The sequence below is a fragment of the Papaver somniferum genome, chromosome 3, assembly GCF_003573695.1.
Source record: "Papaver somniferum cultivar HN1 chromosome 3, ASM357369v1, whole genome shotgun sequence".
In the NCBI taxonomy this organism is placed as follows: domain Eukaryota; kingdom Viridiplantae; phylum Streptophyta; class Magnoliopsida; order Ranunculales; family Papaveraceae; genus Papaver; species Papaver somniferum.
Window position 1 is genome coordinate 27,304,755 of NC_039360.1, and position 10,349 is coordinate 27,315,103.

General features: G+C 38.0%; 1 pseudogene; it reads left to right on the forward strand.

Annotated features, from left to right (window-relative positions):
- The first annotated feature begins 1,324 nt into the window (after positions 1-1,324).
- On the forward strand, positions 1,325-8,763 carry LOC113359196 (annotated as a pseudogene).
- Positions 8,764-10,349: the final 1,586 nt, after the last annotated feature.

Below are 10,349 nucleotides of genomic sequence, written 5' to 3' on the forward strand. Positions count from 1 at the left end.
TTTCAATTGATTCATGCTGACATATGGGGTCCTTTTTCTAATGCTTCTTTAACTGGTGCAAAATATTTTCTTACAATTGTAGATGATTACTCTAGGTGTACATGGGTATTTTTGATGAAAGTAAAGTCTGAAACCTTGAAGTTTCTCAAATATTTCTTTGCCTTTGTTATAAAACAATTTGGGCATCACATTACCAGCATCTCCTCTGGTATCAATTCATTAGTTATTCCTCAATTACAGACTTTCAGGTCTAATAATGGGTCTGAGTTTAAATCAGATGAACTTCAATCTTGGTTTCATCAAAATGGAATTCTCCATCAAACCAGTTGTATATATACGCCACAGAAAAATGGAATTGTTGAACGCAAGCATCGCCACTTGCTCAATGTTGCAAGGTATTTACGCTTTCAAGCTAATTTAACCATCCAATTTTGGGGAGACTGCATTTTAGCTGCAACATATTTGATTAACAAATTGCCAACACCGGTATTATCTCATAGATCTCCATATGAGTTACTTCTCAATTCGCCACCAGATTATTCACATCTCCGAGTGTTTGGTTGCCTTTGTTTTGGAAGAAATATACGTATTTGTAACAAATTAGATGAACGTGCTAAGCCTGGCATTTTCATCGGATATCCGCATGGCCAGAAGGGTTACAAAATTTTTGATCTATCATCAAAATCTATGTATGTATCACGCGATGTAGTGATTCATGAACATACATTTCCTTTTAAAAATATGTATTCATCAGCATCAGTTCCTGTTGAGCCTTCACAACTTGATTATTCTTATTACGACTCCATATTTCAGTCCCAATCATGTGGTGATATTCCGAATCCTGAGCATTCTATATCATGCTCTCAGTCTCAGTCGCATTCTGAGCATTCAGATCCCGTCGTACCTTCTCATGATTCCGCTGCACAACCAACTATTGCTACATGCAATTCATGAGTGGCTCGTCTTCTGTCCGTTCCGCATAATCAATTTATATCGATACTACTACTGTTCCAGTAGTTCAGTCACCTGCCGTATTTCCAGGCCAATCAGCCACATCTCCACCTATTCAGGTGCCTATCTCTCCAGCGATCCATCATCAGCAATACATTCACATCCATCTCGTTCTCGTAATACACCATCCTATTTAAAGGATTACCATTGTTTTTCTACTAAGGATGTGTCTTCATCACTGTATCCAATGACAAATTATTTGTCCTTCGACAAATTCACTGCTTCACACAAAGCTTTTTTAGCTTCAGTTATTCTCACTGATGAACCGAGATCATTCTCTCAGGAAAATAAATGTCCCAAATGGCGCGCAACCATGGCCAAAGAAATCATTGCTTTGGAAGCCAACGATGCTTGGATATTAGTAGATTTACCACCTGACAAAACAGCCATTGGCTGCAAATGGGTTTTTAAAATCAAGTTCAATGCTGATGGTACCGTTGAACGTTACAAGGCTCGACTGGTAGCCAAAGGCTACACACAACAAGAGGCTATAGACTACTATGATACCTTTGCACCAGTAGCTCAGTTGGTTACTGTTTGTGTCTTATTGTCTATTGCAGCTATTAAGGGATGGTCTCTTCATCAACTTGATGTCAACAATGCATTTCTTCAAGGTGATTTGGATGAAGAAATTTACATGAAGCTTCCACCAGTTATGGCATGTCCAGGTGAGTCCAAAGTTTTCAAACTCAAAGTCTCTCTATGGTTTAAAGCAAGCCTCTCGCCAATGGTTTGCGAAGCTTTCTTCAGTTTTGTTATCTGAAGGATTTGATAAATCCTTATGTGATAATTCTATTTTCACATATCATCGTGGTACAACCTCTATATTTGTTCTTGTCTATGTTGATGATATTATCATCACTGGTACAGATAATAACTTTATTAATTCTCTCAAATTGCGTCTCGCTTCTCATTTTTCAATCAAGGATCTTGGTAGTTTGAAGTATTTTTTGGGAATTGAAGTTTCTCGCTCATCCAATGGTATATTTCTATGTCAAAGAAAATATATTCTTGATATCCTTAAGGATTCCGGCCTCACAGGGGCTCGTACATCAGCTTATCCAATGGATACAAAACTCAAGTTGCTTCCTACAGATGGTACGAAATTGACTGATCAAAGCTGCCTTCGTCGTTTAATAGGTCGTTTGTTATATCTTACGGTAACACGACCAGATATCACATACTCAGTTAATTATCTGAGTCAATTTTCGCAACATCCTAGATCAGCTCATATGGATGCTGCTCATCGTATTCTAAGATATCTCAAGGGAATCATTGGACATGGCATATTCTTGTCCTCATCCAGTTCTCCTTCTATTCATGGTTACACTGACTCTGATTGGGCAGGCTGCCCAATTACTCGTCGTTCTACCACTGGATATTTTGTTAACTTAGGTAATAGTCCAATTTCTTGGAAATCAAAGAAACAACCTACTGTGGCTCGTTCATCAGCTGAAGCTGAATATCGTGCTTTGGAAAATCTAACTGCTGAGCTTCAATGGTTAGTTTATCTCTTCAAAGACATGCACATTTCTTGTCCTCTTCCTATCACTGTTTCTTGTGATAGTCAAGCAGTAATTCGTATTGCTAAAAATCCGGTATTTCATGAACGTACTAAACACATCGAGATTGATTGCTATTTTGTTCGTGAAAAGTTAATAAGTGGATTGATTCTACCAAAACATCTTCCGTCGTCTGATCAACTGGCTGATGTTTTCACTAAGCCTCTGGGAGCTCCACAATTTGGTCGTCTAGTTGGCAAGTTGGGCGTTCGTTCAGGCTCTACCGCTCCAACTTGAGGGGGGTATTAACACATGCAAATATATAAGAAGATCAACACATATTAAGTACATGCAATGAAGAATATGGAAACAATATTAGTACATGTAAAGAATAATATGTGATTGAATACATGCAACATAGAATATGGAAACAAAGATTAGTACATGCAAAGAACAGTATTGATGTAATTAGTTTTAATTTCTTTGATTTATCTATAGGAATAAATTTGATTCTCTTGATGTAATTATAGTATTAGGATCTTCACTCATTCAATGTATTTGTACAAGTATATAAACAAAATAATGAAATTAAACTCAACACAGTTGTGTGAGATAGAAATCCCAAAATCCAATATTGCAACACTCGCTATATATGTTTTTGGACTTTAGGGCTTGGTTTCATTGGGGTCGGTCTAGATATTAACCCGTGCTTTGCACCGGGAGTCGGCGATATATACTCTTTTAGTTACATGATTCTGTTATCTGGCGTCGCACAACCAAATAATGACTTCGGTCTAGATTATTCTTGATGTATATTCATTAAATCAGAATTTGAGAAGCACCAAAGATATGTGCTCACCACCGAATTGATAATTATGATCTAGGATTTTTCTTTTCCATCTTATGGATACTGAACCCTGCTCTTGTCCCCAATTTGATCTGCCGTTGTTATGTTTTAGAACTTGGATGCTAAAAATACCATTGTTCTTCGAATAATTTGATTCGGGCACCCTCTATTTAAGTTACTTGCCAAGCAAAAAAAAGTAAAAACTGCATGCACGCAGTCGGTGGTATTAGAGGATTCCTGATCCTTTTCTAACTAGTACTTCCTATACATACATTAAACCTTTCTACGTTGCTATATGCCGCCTATAAGAGAACCGCAGTGTAAGCTTTTCAAGACCCATTCAATTTTTTTTTTCACGTGCAATCTTGTTCTTCTGCTCTTCCCAATTAAGAAAAACAAAACAAAGAGATTAGAAATCACTTGACTAATTCATTCGCAATGTCAAGCGACTCAAGCTACTATAGTTCATTGGGTGCACGGTTAGTGGGTATTGATCCTCTTGATGAATATGATGAAGAAGAGTTTTCAGTGGCAAGTTACTTTCGTGGACTGCTAGCATCTGACTTCGTAGGTATTGATCCGTCAGAACCAGAGAACGCTCCTCTTGATGAATATGATGATGAAGACTCTTTAAGTTATTTTAGTTCAGTGCTTGGGTTAGCGGGTATTGATCAGTTTGAAGTTACTAATAAATATTATGGAAGAACTAATCTTAAAGAATATGATGAGGAGTTTCTGGAAAGTCATATGAAGAAGATCGTTGTTTTAGATGATGATGAAGTCTGTTCGGTTTGTCTACAAGATATCAATGTTAGCGATGATGATACAAGAGTTTTGAAGTGTTCGCATATTTTCCGTCACAAGTGCATGTCAGAATGGTCAAAGCGGAAACCTAATTGTCTTCTTTGTAGACATGATGTGCGCCAAGAGAGACAACCAAATCTCAAACGTAAGCGATTATCGCATAAAGCCGAAGAACTTAAAACGAAACAAGTAATACTCATCCCCGACTGAAACCATAAGAGATTCTACTGCTCTGGCATCTTATGTTTTGTTGGTACTTAGTAATTTCTACGTGTTATTGTTATTTTAACTTTTATGAACTAATTAAGGATGTAAAACAAAGTCAAGAAATTATTAATTTGTTTGTGTTCATTCATGTAGTATTTCTTATATATTCTTTTAAGAAAGGGGTCTGTTTTTTTTGTATTCTGCAAACCTGGAATCTGACTTTGTAAAGTAGTTTCAATCCTGTAAAAAACCACAGGGTTGGAGGGTGCTGGCGTAATGTACTACCACTGGTTCCATGGCAGCTGCTTTCAATCCTTAAGTTTCACGTCACTTGGCAAATTTGACAGTCTTCAGTGGACTTGCACTAAGGATATGGGATTTGACGAGATCAAGGCATATGCCACCTCTCACGCGAGTATCTTAACATGCCTTACTCCTGTTCTCTGTAGTGAGTGAGAATGCCATTGCGACCTAAAATAGTTGCACGCATAGGCCTAAGCAGAGCCAAACTTTAACTTGAACCCTTCCTAAACACAGATATTTCCTTTGGAATATTGAAGCAGAATCTATTGAAACAGATATGGAATATTAAACTATCTTGTTATCGAACATAATTTATCTACTCCTATTGCAGATACAACAGTGGCAAGGATGGTAAGCTGGTTGTCAAAGAAGCTTATGCTCACCTTCTTGCTGGATTGCCCAGCAGTTAAGACTGACGGGACTTTTTTGTGGAGTCTTTATTGCCCTCAAAAAAATTAAAATTTATCTTTGCATACTTTGTCGTACGAGATTTAACCTGAATGCACTTTTGTACTGTGCTTGATCCGGTTTGAATTGTGGGCATTGAATAATGATGTCTTAATCAAAGTTATGCTTTTTGTGGCAATTTTCCTGAAACAATGAGATTAGGCATCATTTTTTCGATTGTACAATTAGCAAAGCAGTTTGGATGCTGCATCCTTTGCCTGGTGTATATACTTAAATTCTGGTGTGCCATTCATGGATTATTACACAGGTGATTGGATTGCAATTACAGGTAACTCAATGAGTATTGACTTTTATGCAACACAGTGCTGGTTTAGTTGGAAATTCTGACAACTAAAAGCTGGCAGAAATTTAGAAGTAAAATTTCTGGAAGGTAAATAAACACTCAAATGGACAGCAAACAGAGGACAGAGTCACGTGTTCAACACGCTGTCCTTAACACAATAGTTGACCGGTACGCCTCAAGAATGAGTGATGCCTATACCCTGTGGTCAAGTTGTATCCAGGATAAAACTGCCCGTTGCAAGTATTGTTAGCACTACAATACTTTCCCACTCATACGAACTCAACAACAAAGCACGGAAGAAAAGAAAAAGACCACACAGAGGGAGAGAGACGAAAAGAAGAGGATAGTAGCTCTTCTGGACACAAATGAAAATGAAAGTTTCGAATTTTTTTTATAGGCAAATAGAGAGGGTGAAATCAATGCACATTAATGTGCGAATCAATACTGCATGCGAAATAATGCTGCCATGATGTCGACATAATTCTATCATCAACATTCAAAAAACTGTAAGAAAATGTCGACATCCATGCAAACAAATCCGTTAAGAAAAATGTTTTTGGTAAGAGAATAAATTCACCCGGGTCACACGCCCCACATATTTAAGACATAATTTGTTTTGATTTCAAAATGTTTAGGAAATAAATCAAAAAAAAAAATTCCAAAAAGAAAAGTCTTGGTTGACCAAAGTCCATGGCGCAAGCACGAGCTCGAGCCCTAAGCCCAAGCCCTTAGTGGAAACAAAAATATTTTGTTCCACCAGTTCCACCCACATTGTTTTACTAACTATCCATAAAGGAATAGTTATATAGTGGAACTCCTCTTTAGTTATGCTCAATGTGGGACTAAAAGACCTATCTCATTCACTCATAGAAAATGAGTAAGAGCTCTTAGAAACCTAAAGGTCTTGAGTTCCATTCCCATCAAGACCATAAAATCAAAACATTAAAAACTCATTTACTCCAACAATTCTGCAGGTGAAGTTCTGGTAGAAAAGAGAAAAAATAACTTTTGTTGGCTGCCCCTAGTAGTAACTTCCAACAGAACTTCACCTGCAGAATCCAAACTGCTTTGCTAATTGTTTTTGTTGCTCATTAGATCATTTACGTGTCTTACTTGCTTTGATTAGTGTTTTTTGATGTAAATGTTAAAATATATTAATTAGAAAAATAGATTTACAAGCTCATTTTTATAAAAAATATTAGAAATCACACTTAATTTTAAAACCTTTTGCTATATCTGCGACGACATATGTTGAAGATTTTTTATTCGAGCTTTGATTAGTGTTAGATCTATGTTTATTTATCATCTTAGATTTCCCATGTTTGTCCCAGTTTCATGCTTTACTTTGGATAAGCCAAAATTATGAAAAGTACTACTTGCTTAATTGATGTACTGTGTTTTGCCTTCGTATGCAAATTTCTTCAAGTTCTTGAAATAGTTTTGGAATCTGAAAAAGATATGTTGGTTATTTTATCAATCTTTAATTTTTATTTGGTTGTCATAGCTCTAGTTGGTGTGAAAGATCGGTTGTGCGAGTGAAATTGTTATCACCTCGTCTAGTTGTGTACTGGCTTTTGTATGGTTGACGGCTAATTTGGTACCACCACATGAAGCTTCTATGAGTCCTTCTTTGTATTTCGAGTTTTGTTCTTGTAGACAATCTTTTCTTCATTGTTCGTCAGTTTTCACCCTCTTTAATGTATTTAGAATTATCTGACCAGGTAGCCGTATTGGCACCAAATATCCCAGCAATGGTTGAGCTTCATTTTGGTGTCCCAATGGCTGGCGCTGTTCTTTGTACACTTAACATACGACACGACTCGTCTATGATATCAGTCCTCTTGAAACACTCAGAAGCCAAGGTCATCTTACTTGATTACCAATTTCTTGAAGTTGCATTAGCAGCACTCGACATTCTGTCTAGCACAAAAACCAAGAAACCTCTCCTAGTCCTAATTCCTGGATTTGATAATCCATATCCAGAAACTAGCAACACCAATTCAGGAAAGTACTTGGAATATGAGAATCTTATAGGAGGTACTGGTAGAGAATTACACTACAAAAAAGAAGGCTTCTAGGGACGACCAGTTTTGAAAAAACCGTCCCTAAAGAAGGATATTTGGGACGGTGATGGCCTGTCCGTCCCTAATAGTCATAAAATATTTAAATCAAGGCTAAAATATGTCCGTCCCAAAAAGAAAACATGGCCAAATAGTATTAGTGACGGTGGAACAGGGGACGGTACATAAACCGTCCCTAATACCTTTTGGGACGGTTTTTTGTTCTTTTGGGACGTTTTTTGGCCGTCCCAAGAGGCCTTCTGTTTTGTAGTGGAAGATTTTGAGATTAGAAAACCAAATGATGAATGGGATCCCATATCGTTAAATTACACTTCAGGAACAACATCAAGTCCCAAAGGAGTTGTTTACCACCACCGAGGTGCATATCTCAATTCTCTTGCGGCAATTCGTATTAATTAACGGCATTGGTCCAAGTCCCGTATACTTATGGACTGTACCGATGTTTCATTGTAATGGTTGGTGCCTCGTCTGGGGAGTGGCAGCTCAAGGTGGCACCAATGTTTTCCTAAGAAACGTCTCTGCTCAAATAATTATTGATAGTATTTCTATGCATAGGGTAACAAACATGGGCGGTGCACCAAATGTCTTGAACATGATCGCGAATGCACCAACTACCGTTAAAAGGCCACTTCCTTCGAAGGTGGAGGTAATGTCAGGTGCTGCACTACTACCTCCTCCTCAGGTCTTGTTCAAGATGGAGGAGCTAGGTTTTGGATTAACCCACTCATATGGCCTAACAGAAACCTATGGTCCAGCGACAATTTGTGCAAAACCAGAATGGGATTCCATGTAACCATATAATCGAGCAAGGCTTAAGTCCCGCCAAGGGGTTCAACATCTTGCAATATAAAGGATCCAGTTTCTATGAAGAGTGTACCTGCAGATGCAAAAACCATAGGCGAAGTGATGTTCAGAGGCAACACAGTGATGTCAGGGTACCTTAAAAATTCAAAAGCAACCGAGGAAGCTTTTCAAGGTGGGTGGTTTTGAACCGGTGACCTTGGCGTTAAGCACTCTGATGGCTATATAGAGCTAAAAGATCGATCAAAAAATATAATAATTTCAGGTGGGGAGAATATAAGTACCATAGAAGTTGACTCCGTGTTGTTTAGTTATCCTTCAATTCTTGAGGCAGCGGTCGACAATTTGGTTCTTGGTTACGACAGACCTCTTTGTTCCGTTTTTGCCGAGAGATTTATGCCTTCACCAAGGATGTGTTCCAATGGGATGAGGAGAAGACCAAGTCAGAAATGCTAGTCGGCACAACAAAGCGGAGGATATTCAATATCGCATCTTGAGGTACAACTTCATGGGAACAAAGAAGCTTCGTGCACAGGTAAAATAAGTTACCAAAGAACGTATCTTCACTACGACCAATGCATGTGTCCTCTACATCCTGGGATCTGTTATCTTCCCCGACGTTTCCGGTGCCCGTGTGAGCTCCAACTTTATTTCGATATTGCAACCATTTGACAAGATTCACGAATACTCTTGGGGATCTGCCATCCTTGTACACCCGTTGACCGAGTTGAGAAAGGCTTCTAGGGCTCAAAGAAACCAAATCGGAGGGAACATGGCTCTTATGCAGGCATGGATATATTTTAACTTCCCAATATTTGATGAAAGGGATTTTGTGAACAAGCAATGGGACGGTAGGTTTTATGGAGAAAAAGTACACCCGCAACAGTAAGTCGAAGTTCCAAAATAAGGATTATCTGAAGTTGAGACACCATCTGGACAACTCGACGAAAAAAATGTTGTCTTTGACCCTTACAAGGAAGTATCAACTAAAGGAAAAGAAAATATGGTTGGGTGTGCCGAGCAAGAACGTTATTTTGGGACTTTGTTTCACCCAAGAGGATATATAATGTACAACCTGACGAGAGTCACAAGACAATGCAGATACGTACAAAAAATCCCAAAGGAGTACAAGAAGTTTGAAATCAATGAGGTCAAGAAAGAGACATCGGATAATGATATTGAGATTGTTCACCACCATTTACCATCATGTGAATCCTGGGACGAGAGAAGGTATAAAAAACATGATATGGATGGTCATTCGATAACAGATGATGGGGCAATTCCGGGTTACATGTCGTGGTACCTCAATGTTTCGGATACTCGAGTGATACGAGTAGATGAGAGGGCCCAGATAGAGGACAAAGATACATCTCTTGAATAATTGGTGCGTATTGTTACTCAATTACGGTTTTGTTAATGGTTTTAACATGATTTGTTGAATGTTTGTTGTTTAAAATAGAACCATAGAAGACGAGTCGGACACTTGATAACCCAAGCAAGGATAGATATCAGGGAAGGGCAAAATGTTAAAGCCAATGAAAAGCTGATTGATGAATTGAACAGTCTCGAAGATATAGAAGAGGGTGCAAAGTTTGGGGAAGCTGAGGTGGTAGAGAAGACAAAGAAAGAGAGGATGAAAACCAATGCAAAAAGGAAGTATGAAAGTGCATAGAGCAGCGCACAACCTGCTAAACGAGGACGAGGTGATCGTGGACGTGGTCGTGGTGGGGATTTTGATGAATGAATGGCTTCTTTGTTTTCCAAACTTATATCTTTAACTATGGATAATTATGGAGTCAAAAATTATGTTTTAAACTTATTGTCGAATTATGTTTGTTATGTTCATTCAACTCACACTTGTAAAGAGTCGATTTTAGACTTAATCTAATAAATATTTACAAAAGATGGTAACAGGATTACGAGAGACTGTGACTCAGGATTCCACCAATTCTTATATTTAATTCTACACAATTGATATGGACTCTTTCTTTGCCAACAGTAGATTTTATAAAGTATTATATGTGAATCATAAACATGATATA